This window comes from Ceratotherium simum, chromosome 30 (assembly GCF_057802395.1).
Source record: "Ceratotherium simum simum isolate JZ-2026a chromosome 30, ASM5780239v1, whole genome shotgun sequence".
Taxonomy (NCBI): Eukaryota; Metazoa; Chordata; class Mammalia; order Perissodactyla; family Rhinocerotidae; genus Ceratotherium; species Ceratotherium simum.
This window is the reverse complement of record NC_141929.1, coordinates 17237370-17249563: the sequence shown is the minus strand read 5'-3', so window position 1 is coordinate 17249563 and position 12194 is coordinate 17237370.

The following is a 12194-nucleotide window of genomic DNA, read 5'->3' as shown; positions in this document are numbered from 1 at the left end:
AAAGCGTGACAGAAATTATTTTCACAATTAGCCCTAACTTTTGAATTACAGCATTTCTTTCGGTATAATGACCAGGCTATGTGGTAATTTACAGCCAGTCCCCGGCCTTGCTGAGTAGCAGGGAAATGCTGTGAAAGTGACTGTTAATATTGATCAATGAGGGCTAGAGAGAGTTGCAGACCCTCAGCACTGCCACTTAAAGTGGGCAGGAAACCCAAATTGACCAGTAATAAAGTGTTTGAGGTTGTACGAGGCGGCTCCTGGGGAAACTGCCTGCTCCGAGAGGGGAAGCTGGAGGAGAGAAGCTGTCAATTACTCTTGTTTGATGCCGGGTTACTGAGCAGGACCGAGCGGCTGGGGCCTGTGGCAGGCAGAGGATGGGAGGCAGACCCAGCCTGGATCTTTCCGGAAAGCCACCTTTGTCAATGTAGGAAGCCAGACACACAGGGGCTCTTTTTACATTCCTTATGGGTCCAGAGGCCTGGAACTCGCCCACTGTGGTGGCCCAGTTTTCATTAATTTTAGGGGAGGAAGTAAAACCTGAGTTGTTTGCCCTTTCCCCTACTGCTGTGCTGGATCCTAGTTCGTGATTAGGCTTGGGTTTTGGCAATTATTGGAGTCAAGTGACTCAAAGACTAGAAATGTAAAAAGATAGATGTGGGAATGAAAATCAGCTTCTGTTATGGGCTTTGGGCATAAGTCTCATTTAAAGTGATCATGTGTCATTACCATTTTATAGATAATTAATAATAATAATAACAGCATGCACCGTGTGCTCTGATTTCAGAGTTAATATATTCACACATTTAATTCTAAAAACAACCCCATGGGGGGAGGTGGTGTCGTTTTGCTGAGGGAATAGTATATGGTAGCTGTTTTGATAGTAATTCTACTACTTAGGAGAAAGGAATTAGAACATTTTTGAGACAAGACCATGCTCCAGATGAAGAGTTCATGAGAATCGTTCTTTTACCCCCAGTCATTGTTGCTGGAGTGACAGATTTCCTTTAATGAACCTGTGCTGCACTGGCTTCGTTTGGTGTTTGTGTCATTAACCTTCCAATTCATTGGGGTTTTGTTGCTTTAAATCAGCTGCATGGTCTTAATTGTGAGGCAGGTGATTTAGTTAAAGCTAAAATCGAGTAATCAACAAAAAATAGATGATTGCAATCAATTTAGTTAGATTAAAAGATCAAAAATTATTGATATAACTGAGACTACAATTACTTGTACAGTAATTCTACTTTTCATATATCTTACCCTATGCAATGCAAGAGTTCTTTAGGTTACAAATCTCATGTAAAACTCTTTTGGGAACTCTTCTAGTACAAGTAAATACATTTTTTTTTCAAATTACGAAATATTTAAAGTGTACAAAAAAAGGTATAGAGATTAATATTTATCTCACCCAGCTTTGTCAAATCTGAACATTTTGCCACATTTATTACAGACTTTTTCCAACATATAAAATGTGCCGAGTCCATTCGAAGCCTCCTGTATGTGCTTCTCCTTGATCTCATTTATTTTTCTTTCCCTATCCGCCCCCTGCCCTCCAGGAATTAACTGCTCAGGGGGCTGGCCCAGTGGTGTAGTGGTTAAGTTCGTGCACTCTGCTTTGGCGGCCCCGGGTTAGCTGGTTCGGATCCTGGGTGCGGACCTATGCACTGCTCATCAAGCCATGCTGTGGCGGCATCCCACATACGAAATAGAGGAAGATTGGCACAGATGTTAGCTCAGAGCCAATCTTCCTTGCCAAAAAAAAAAAAAAAATTAACTGCTCTCCTAAATTTGGTATTTTCTTTTTTTGCTCACGTGTGCCACCATAGATGGCATATAGTTTTGATTTGCTTGTTTTTAAACTTTACATAAATGTTATCACATCATATGTCTCTACCTGCAACTTGCTTTTTTTTTTTTACTCATTACATTTAAAAAATATCTGTATGTGGGTATGTTTAGGACTTTAACCACTGTTGAGTATGCCAAAGACCTGTTTTCTAACTAAATTCACCATCATTCTCCCCAGAGTATGGATTAAACATGTGTCAATTGACTCTAAACAAAGAGGTTATTCTGGGTGGAGTGATAATAGCTTAAATCATGAGAGAAAAGGAAATACTGAAAAAATCGGGCAGAAACTGTTTTCAAAAATCAGCTTGACAACCTTCAAATCAGTTGAATCAAAAAAATTTTTAAATCTTTGATTAATTCAGTCCATAGTGAATTATATAATAAAATATATTGGCTGCTGTTTTGGGTTTTTAACTGTCAATTCAGTTTTATCCAACTTATTTGGATTGAAATGGACACAGCATATTAACTCAGCAAATATTAAACTCCTACTACACGCAATACACTGTGCTAGGTGCCCCAGGGGAGGAATAAGTTAGTAAAGTAAGAATAGCAGAAGACACAGAACTAAAATACCAGTCAAAATAAGCACCATAAAGGTGGTATGACAAAGCATTCTGATCTTTAAGAAGGGGCGAGATTCTGAGTTGGAGTTGGGGGAGCAGGAGACGATGCACTGAAAAGCTGGTATGTGAGATAGCTTTGAAGGATGGAGAACTATGTTTCTCATGAAGAAAAGAACTTAGGTAAAGGCACAGAGGCAGAAAAACTCTAGGTATTGTTATGGGGCCAGCAAGCAGTTCAGTTTGTCAGATCTTCCAGGGTATGAAGGAGAATCAGTGGAATAGGGCTGGAAAGGGAGATTGGGCTGAACCACAGAGGAACTTGAATGCTGGTTTAAGGTCTCTCCTGGTAGCCATTGCAGTGTTCTCCAAGGCATGTAGGAAAGATTACTTCAGAAGCGATTTCTAGGTGCTTTAGAACCAGAAGAGCCTTGAAGCTGTACAACCACTTAGGAGGCATTTGGAAGAGTCTCTGCAAATGTAACATGGGTTGGGACCAAATCAAAATCCATTGTCAAAGGAACTGTGGCAAGCAGTCGAGAGGGACCTTCTTGGGGGCTGAATGTATAAGACAGCTGATTGGATACGGGTTCAAGAGAGAGTCAGAGGTTGAGGGTCCAAGGTAGGCTTCCTAGGAGAAGAGCAGTTCCTCAATCAAAACAGGGATGGCAGGAGGAGTAATGATTTGTGGAATGGGGAGAGGAGAGTGGATGGAATTGTTTTGGACACTCTCCGTTTTAAATCACAAAGCAGGACAATTCAGTGAAGAGTATGAGCCAATATGAACTGCTAGCACCTGCTGTGTCTGACCTCTGGGGTCCACTTTGTTGCCCATACCCCAGACTGGAAGTATCAGGGATTTAAATCCCCATTGGGTGCATCCTTTAACCAATGACTGAGGAGAATTTGGGCAATGGCGGGTTGGAGTTGGTTCATACTGGCTTGCAAGACCTGGTTGCTAAATTTTCAGAAATTTTGCGAATCAGTTGTTAAACACAGCCATTATTAGAAATTAAATTACATACACTTACAATTAAGTAAATTGTATTAAAAGTAAAGGTAGTCAACCATCACTTTCTAATTATTTTACTACATTTTATGATTCTCTGTGCTCTGGTTCTTTTGTATCTAGAAGTCAGCAATACTAAGAGTGGTGGCTGCTAATGCTTTTCTTCCCAGCTCTGTGTTCAATGATGTTATGTTGGTAGCTTGAAATCAGCAACGGTGGGAGTATTTACACCATGGAAATTGGCAAATGCTACAAATCAGGGGTCACTCAACTCCACTCCCACTCTTGCTGGAGAACTGGTTGTTAAGGATTTACCAGCACACTGGTGAATTAGTAAATAAATCCTCAAGCTCCTTCGCCCCACATGTGGGATAGCTCCGAGGTGCAAATCTACACCAGCTGAGTTCCCCAGCAGGCTTAAGGTCCAGTTTCCCACAGTGGATGGCAAATGCTTGATGACAAATCATTTTTGGCTGCCTCTCTTTCTCTGTCTCACTGATCCACTCCCTTCCTAATAATTCTTGGATCACTTCTAAAATAAACTACTTACAGTTAAATCCTTGTTTCAAGGTCTGCTTCTGGGACAACCAAAACTAAGACAAATGACAGGAATGCTTCCTTTTTCTGATAAGGGTAAATGACAAGGTGGGACAACAGATGCCTATGACCCAGTGGGCAGCACCCTGGCATGTGGAGTACATACTTTAGGGATGACCCACTGGGGATCGCACCAACAGATTTCTTCTCTCGATTAAGTATAGTCATCATAACTTTAGAACGATTGGCTTCCAATCTTATATTTTCTCTCTTCTGTGTTTGGGAGCACTCTGTAAGTGCAATTTCTTGTTTATTCCTTGAAGAATAGTAATCTAGTGAACAAATAAATGGTCGCTCTTCAGGAACTATGGGTTCCAATCCCTCCGAAATGTACGGCTGCAGAGAGAAAGTCACTTAATAACTGCATATGCCTTTAAAAAAAAATATTGGGATTTGTGTGATATGAGCAAAGTGTTGTCACTTTTTCAGTCTGGAATTGTGTAATCTGAAATCATATAATTTGCGTTTCTTTGTGACTGCTAGTAGGAGACAAATTTGCTTGTGTTCAGCTCACTTCTTACAGATATTTATCACTTTGTGGAATGATCTTAATTCCACTGAGTACTATTAAATATAGGTAGGAGCGGTGCGAGTTAGCCAGTGAGCATAGAATTGGCTTGCTTGGTATGGCCACCTAATGCTCGATTTCATCTTGTTTTTTATTTGCCTACTTTTAACTCACTCTCTCTGCCTTGGGTCCCTTGAAAACTTACCACAGTGAAGCAGGAAATTTTTAGTGCATCTTAAACCTGAAGATTGCCTGTCTGTGCTTTCCTGTTCATCTACCTGTGTGCCCACCTTAATGTAATTTTGTTTAGTTATTGGAACGTCCAGTTCAGTGTCTGCCCTGAACCTCTTGGGACACTTAAATCTTTCTTACTCATGAAATGATTCAGGTAGGCACAGTCTACCAATCTCTGCACACTTCTTTATTACTAGTTCGTTATGGATACTATTTCATGGCTCTCTCTGCTACTGCTGTTAGAAATTATAGACTTTCCTCCTATAAACTTCCCCGTACCCTTCCCCACATCAATTTTTCTGCTTTCTCTTGTATTCTGGATTTCAATTCCTATTTGAAGCCACGGAACCTAGTTTTAATATTATTGGCTAATTAATATATATCTTTTGAAAGAATGACTCTTTTTTCTTCCTTAGGTGGTTTGTTATTTTTAATGATTGGTTTAATGGTAGTCGAGGATGTCCCCACCTAGGGAGGCCCTTTCTTTTCTGTCCATAATGAAGCATAACTCATTTGCACTATCCTGAGATTTATGGAGGGACTGTGGGTGGGGGGAAGCATCTTTTCAATTTATTACATCTTAAATGAACTGCTCCCAAAGCAAAAACAAAACAAAACAAAACAATGGGGCAGTGAAGCTGTGTCTGTGTACTGTTTAGTTTGATGTTTATTGAGCTGTGTAGGGGTTTGCTGACTAGTCTAAGAGTGCTAGGCAAGAGTTACCATTTCACTTGAATCACTCTTTTGTATTCTGTTTAGCCAAGGCTCTTTCTCCTTTTCCACCATCATCCCCTTCACTACCTCCACCTCCTCTACGGAGCAATCTGAATGTTACCGCATATAATTATACCCATGTCATTACGTAGTTATGATGGTTCATTTCACCATAACTTGAATTTTTGAGGGGGAACAAGGTGAAAGAGAGGCCTCTTTATTCTTATAGTTAGGCACAGTGGAATAAGCTCTTAGATATACGATCTCAAGAACATTTGTAATTTAATAGAAACCCTTTGTCTTTCCCTCTTTTTGTGAAAAGAGAGTAGAACATTCAGTTCAGCTTTTCACTGAAGTGCCGCTTAATTTCGTCTGTGAGATCCGCTCCCTGAATTCTGTACTGTCGCGGCTTTTCAGGCCACATCATAACAAGGAATTTCCCCCCAACACAGCTGACTTTTCACCTGTGCCATTGAAGTGCGCTGTGGAGGGGCCGAGACCTGCACAGTTGGGAAAGTTGGGATTTCCGGGGCACCAAGTGAATGCCATTTACATTGCTGCTCTTAGAGGTTAAAGAGCAAGTCAATTTTGAGGAAAGTTCAGCAAACCTACCGTCAGCTGTTCTTCGCTCTTGATGTGCCTGTTTGTGAGTTCTGGAAGGAGAGAGAAAACCCCACCATTCAGCACAGTTTTGAAACATTGCTGGGAGGTCAAAGTTGTCTTTGGTATGTATCCCATCCAGGCTGTGCAGATGCTGCCAATAAAATGTCCCCAAGAAGCTCTTTCTCTGTGCTACGTCCTAGCATCCTGCCTCAGGACTCTTCTCCTTGGCCACTTTGGTTCATTCTTCTGTGTTTTTGCAACACTTCCCCACCCAAATCCTCCTGTTGCAACTGTGAAAAAGAGGGTGCAGTTTTTCTCACCCCAGCACGAAAGCAGACTCAGAACTTACAGAAATTGTCGCTCACGGCAGCATTGCTCTCTCTGCTTCCCTGATTTTGGAAATGAGGCATTTCATTTCTAACCATGGTTTGAAGATTATGTAAACGCATTTCATACAATACAAAACACCAGCTGTCTATAGATTCTAATATTTTTTCATTAAAAACCCTTTTGCTCCTTTCCTCTAGCTTCTCTTGATAGGTGCAGTGATAGAAAGCTCCCACATACCTAAGATTTCCTTTTTTTTTTAGACTCAAACTTCAGAATATTTTCAATATCTGCAACATTATCTTTTGAATAATAATTACCTCTTATATTAAATTATAAGACAGCAGGATTCAGGATTAGATCTCCCCATATTATTCTAGTGAAGGAAATTATGACAGGGGTCATTTTTTAGAATTATGTAGCAGGGTAGAAGGTCCTAGGCAGCATTAGAAGGCAAAGGCGTTTATAATTAAATTGTAATTTAGGCCAGTGATTTATCGTTTTCTCAATGAAAAATTTGGTGCTGCTGAGAGATCCTAAGAGGAACTTTAGTGAGATACAACTTAATGAAATAATAAAAAGAAAAATTATTCTGGAATAGATTGTATTACGGCGGCGGAAGAATTGCAGCCTGCCTTCTGTGGGTATTTCCATCATCAATCCTATTTTTCAAGGATTTCTAATTTAACTATCATTTTCTTTTCAGGATAAAACATGGCATTGGAATTTTGAATTTTATATCTAGAACATTTTTGAAGACTTTGAAAATATAATTAAAATCTTTTGTTTGTTTTTCACGTTCACAAATACATTTGGAAACATTTGCCAATTTGCCTAAGAACTACTCAAATTGAAGAAATGCTGCCTCTGTAACAACAATTAAAAAAAAACACCTGATTTATTTATCGTAGCATAATATAGATGATTTTCTTTTGTTTGTTTATTGTGCAGGCTTATGTCCACTAAGGTGGGCCTTTGGCATTTGTTTATTTTTTTTTCTATATAAAATTCTACATCTCCCATGGGTGAGATATGAAATCTGATCTATGGGATGGATTTACACAATCCAAAAGAGAGGCTGCAGAATATGAATCATTCTTCTGTTATACAACAAAAAAGTGAGGGCAAGTTTAAAAGTAAAAGTGGAGTGCTTTGCTAAAAAAGACCTTTCATAAGCTTTCAATATGAAGTCAGCAGTTTTACAAAACTAATTTTGACCAAAGATTTGGCTCATGATAAGGCCAATTCTGTTGGTGTTTTGAACTGAGAGATTAAACAGTTGAGTTATTAAAAAAGTAAAGTACATCTTGCACTTGTGGTGTAATACTTGCATTTATTTTAATTCAAATTTTTCACTTATTGTTATATTTTCATTGTCTCCATAGAACCTTGATTGCTTTAATGATCTTGATGGTGGTTCTTTAAAAATAATCATGCTATTAAACTTTTAATAGCATGTGTTTTAAATAATTGAAAATTGTCTAAATATCTGTTTATCTAATAGTCTGTAATAGCTTCTTCACTAAACACCTAATCTATTGGGTAAATAATGTGTGTTTCAAAAAATGCACTGTGTATTTACATAATAGACTTCAGGTGTATTAAGAAAACAACATGTATCTTATAAATTCTTTTTATTTTATTTTATTTTTATTTTTTTAAACGGTTTTATTTATTTACTTTTTTGTGAGGAAGATCAGCCTTCAGCTAACGTCCATGCTAATCCTCCTCTTTTATTTGCTGAGGAAGACCAGCTCTGAGCTAACATCTATTGCCAATCCTCCTCCTTTTTTTTTCTTCCCCAAAGCCCCAGTAGATAGTTGTACGTCATAGTTGCACATCCTTCTAGTTGCTGTATGTGAAACGTGGCCTCAGCATGGCTGGAGAAGCGGTGCGTCAGTGCGCTCCCGGGATCCGAACCCCAGGCTGCCAGTAGCGGAGCGCCCGCACTTAACCGCTAAGCCACCGGGCCGGCCCTATAAATTCTTTAAATATGTTTTATTCCATAGCAGTTACCTTTCATTGAGTAAAGAACACACACTTGAGGAATTATCTAAATACATGGTTATATGAAAGATTATAATGTCTTGCAAGGACCTATTAAGGTTCATCTTATCAGTCTCTGATTACATAGTGTTTTGTCTTTTTTCTTCTTCTTTTTTTTTTTTTGTGAGGAAGATCGGCCCTGATCTAACATCTGCCAATCCTCCTCTTTTTTGCTGAGGAAGACTGGCCCTGGGCTAACATCCACGCCCATCTTCCTCCACTTTATATGGGACACCGCCACAGCATGGCTTGACAAGTGGTGCGTCGGTGCACACCCGGGATCCGAACCGGCGAACCCCGGGCCACCGCAGTGGAGCGCGCGCACTTAACCGCTTGTGCCACCGGGCCGGCCCCATTTTTTCTTCTTAAAACATATCTGGCAAGCTTTGGGATGAAACTTTTAGGGAGAGCAGAAGAAAGGAATGCTTTTTAATTTTCAATACCTGCTACGTAATCATGTCCTTCTGAGTACTATTTCAGGATATTAACCTGAAGTTTGTTATGCTATGGTCTTTCTTTATCCTTCAAACTTGAAGCAGGATTGACCTGCTATGGTGGCCCTGACATTCCTCTACGGGCAAAGCCCAGTGGTGATTAAAAGCGTAGTCAGGCAGCATGACCTTGGGCAAGTGACTTAACTGTTTTTCATCTGTAAAAATAGGAATAATAGTAGGATCTGCCTCATAGGGTTGCTTATTACATTAAATGAGTTAATACACACAAAGTACTTCAACAGTGTTTGGCAGATAGTAAATACTTAATAAGTGCTAGCTAATAGGTCTGTTTACTTGTAATTACAGAGCATGATGGTCTTCACTATGTTGAAGACAGATGTTGACAGAAATATTCTATTAAAGATCTGTAATAAAAACTTGGCAATCTAAATTTTGCCTACCTATGAAAAGCTTTGAAAGTGAAGCCAGTAAAGAAACGCAAACCACTAGAAGAAGTGACTGATACAGAGGGCAATCCATAAAACATAGCTTTTTTATTCATGTTAAATATGTTCATCTGTCATTTTATATCAATTCTCATGTCTTTTTTTTCCACTTTTTATTTTCAAATAATTTTAGGCTTAGACAAAAGTTGTAAAATGGTAGAGAAAGTTCCCATATACCCATCACTCAGCATCCCCTAATGTTAACATCTTGCATAATCCTGGTACAATTGTCAAAATGAAGAAATTAACATCAGTAGAATACCATTAACTATATTTCAGACTTTATTTGGATTTCACTGATTTTTCTACTAATATCTTCTTTCTGTTCCAAGACCCAGTTCAGGACGCCACATTGCATCTAGTTGTCACGTCTTTTTAGTCTTCTCCGATCTGTGACAGTTCCTCAGTCTTTCTTTGACTTCCATGACCTGGGTCGTTTTGAAGAGTACTGGCCAGTTATTGTATAGAATGTCCCTCAATTTAGGTTTTTCTGATTTTTTTTGATTAGACTGAGGTCATATAATTTTAGCAAGAATATCACAGAGGTCCTTCTCAGTCCATCATATCATGGAATATGTGACTTCGATATATCTTATTACTGAGGATGGTAATCATCAGTAATAAGTTAAGATGGTAACTTGGTTAAGATGGTAACTTCTGGCTTTCTTCACTGCAAATTTACTGTTTCTCCACTTTTATTTATTCAGTTATTTATTTATACCAAAATGAATTCATGGATATTTCATTCTATTTATTATAACCCAATATTACTGTTAATTTTTGTTGTTGTTGTTCAAGTTATGCCAGTTTTGGCCATTGGGAGCTCTTTGGGGTTGGCTTTTATGTTTTATCAACATACACCCATCCTATTTTAGGACTTCCTTACTCTCTAGCACCACAAGATATTCCAGACTCATCTTGGATTTAAGGAGTCCTGGTTCCTTTTATTGGATAATGGTATTTAAACACCAATATCTAGACTCAAGTGTGCTCACTACTACTATGGCATCATTGCTTCGAGTCCATCTCAGCAAATAGAGCTTGGAAATATACATGTGGATACTAAGTCATGCATATAACCACATCTATAGTTGTTTATGGATTCTTAAGTAACTTAGAATTGTCTGTCATTTTTGGTTTTGTTTTTTAATGACCAACACAGAACAAAAGTGTTGAAAGCGTTTTAAGAAGACAATTAGTATGTTTGTGTAGGTAGAAAAATAAAGTAGAAAAATTTTAAAGCTGGAATTTGGCACATATACAGGTTAGGACTGTTAACCTATCTTAGGATTTTAGATACAGTCTTGATTCTTTGGTGCATGAAACAGAATAAGAACTTTCTCACAATTCTTGCACATCAGTGACTTGGGGACCTGGTGATAACTCACCTTGACATTGTCAGGTATTTGGCAACTTGGGAACAATGTTGAATGAGTTATTTAATAAAAATATCATAAGTAATTGGAAGGGTATTTTAATAACTGGGTGACAGTTTAATGTTTCTATGTGCTAAACAAAACATTTTGCATTTGTGTTTTGAAACTCTTCTTCATTTCTGTTCAAATATACATGAATTTGTGAAAAAAAATCAGTGATTTCCAAAACTTCATTCATATTTTAAACACCTATGTGCGTCATGACATTTACATGATCTCAATTTTCCAGATTGTTTCTTTGTGTTTAAATAAAAAAGTTAAAAATTGAGAAATAGACATTTTCCTAAACCCACTGAATAATTCTATCTTGAAATACCAGAAATAAGTGATCTCAGAATTGGTTTTTGTAAGATTTGATTCAATTAACATACTTTTTTCCATTCCTTATTTCACCCACAAAAATTTTATAGATAAACTTCCTTTTTTTCTTTTCTTTTTTCTACCTGTTTTTTTTTTTCCCCCTTTCTTTTCTACATTAACTATTGCGTCCCTTTTTGGTGGTCTATAAGTGAATGGCTGCCATTAGAATTAATTGCTACATGCTAGATACAATGGTCACTGTTGATAATTGTACAATTGACACTTGAAGCTTACCAGCACTATATTCCTACCTTACAACTTATGTTTAGAGTCTTTTCGTTATTTCCAGAAGTCTCTGTAAAGATTGAAGATATGAAAGCCACAAGCCAAATGGATAAATGGAAATTAAGGAAGGACTTTTGTGTGGGATTGCTGTGGGAGAAGGAAGGTAACTAGAGAATGAATCAGACTGTTGCTTAACGTGTTCGCAAATTTGATGGCTTTGATAGGGCTGACATTACACACAAACCCTCACACAGGGAAGCAGTGAATTTAGAGCTGAGCAATGTAGTACGACTTCTAGTCCCTGTTGGTGTCTTAAGAGCCAAATTGTATGAGGAGCTTTCCAGGCTGAATGGTTGATGCAAGTTAGAGATAGCTTAATGTATCTTTCATCAATGGCTTTTTGATTCAGAAGTCTTGACTCAACCTACTGTTTCCTTGGCTGATGGGGATCCCAGCAGCCACCACGGAAGTGGCAAGTGTCACAATGTCTACTTGAGGAAGAACCTCAAGGCACTACTCCTTATTTCAACCTCTTTACAAGTTGAAAGTCAAATTAGTTGCTATGGCAGACCCTGATGTGCCCCACTCATATCCTATGTGTACTGACCTCTTGACACTGAAGGCTACTTATTGAGGATAGCTGTGACTCTCTCCGCTGGAGGATATTTTTTCTGATTGCATGTTCAGCTTGGCCAGCGTGTAGGGAAAGCGAAAATTGCCAGAGAGTTAGTGCCATCAGAAGCAACCATTAACCAATGACAAATTAGGGTTTGGTGGATAC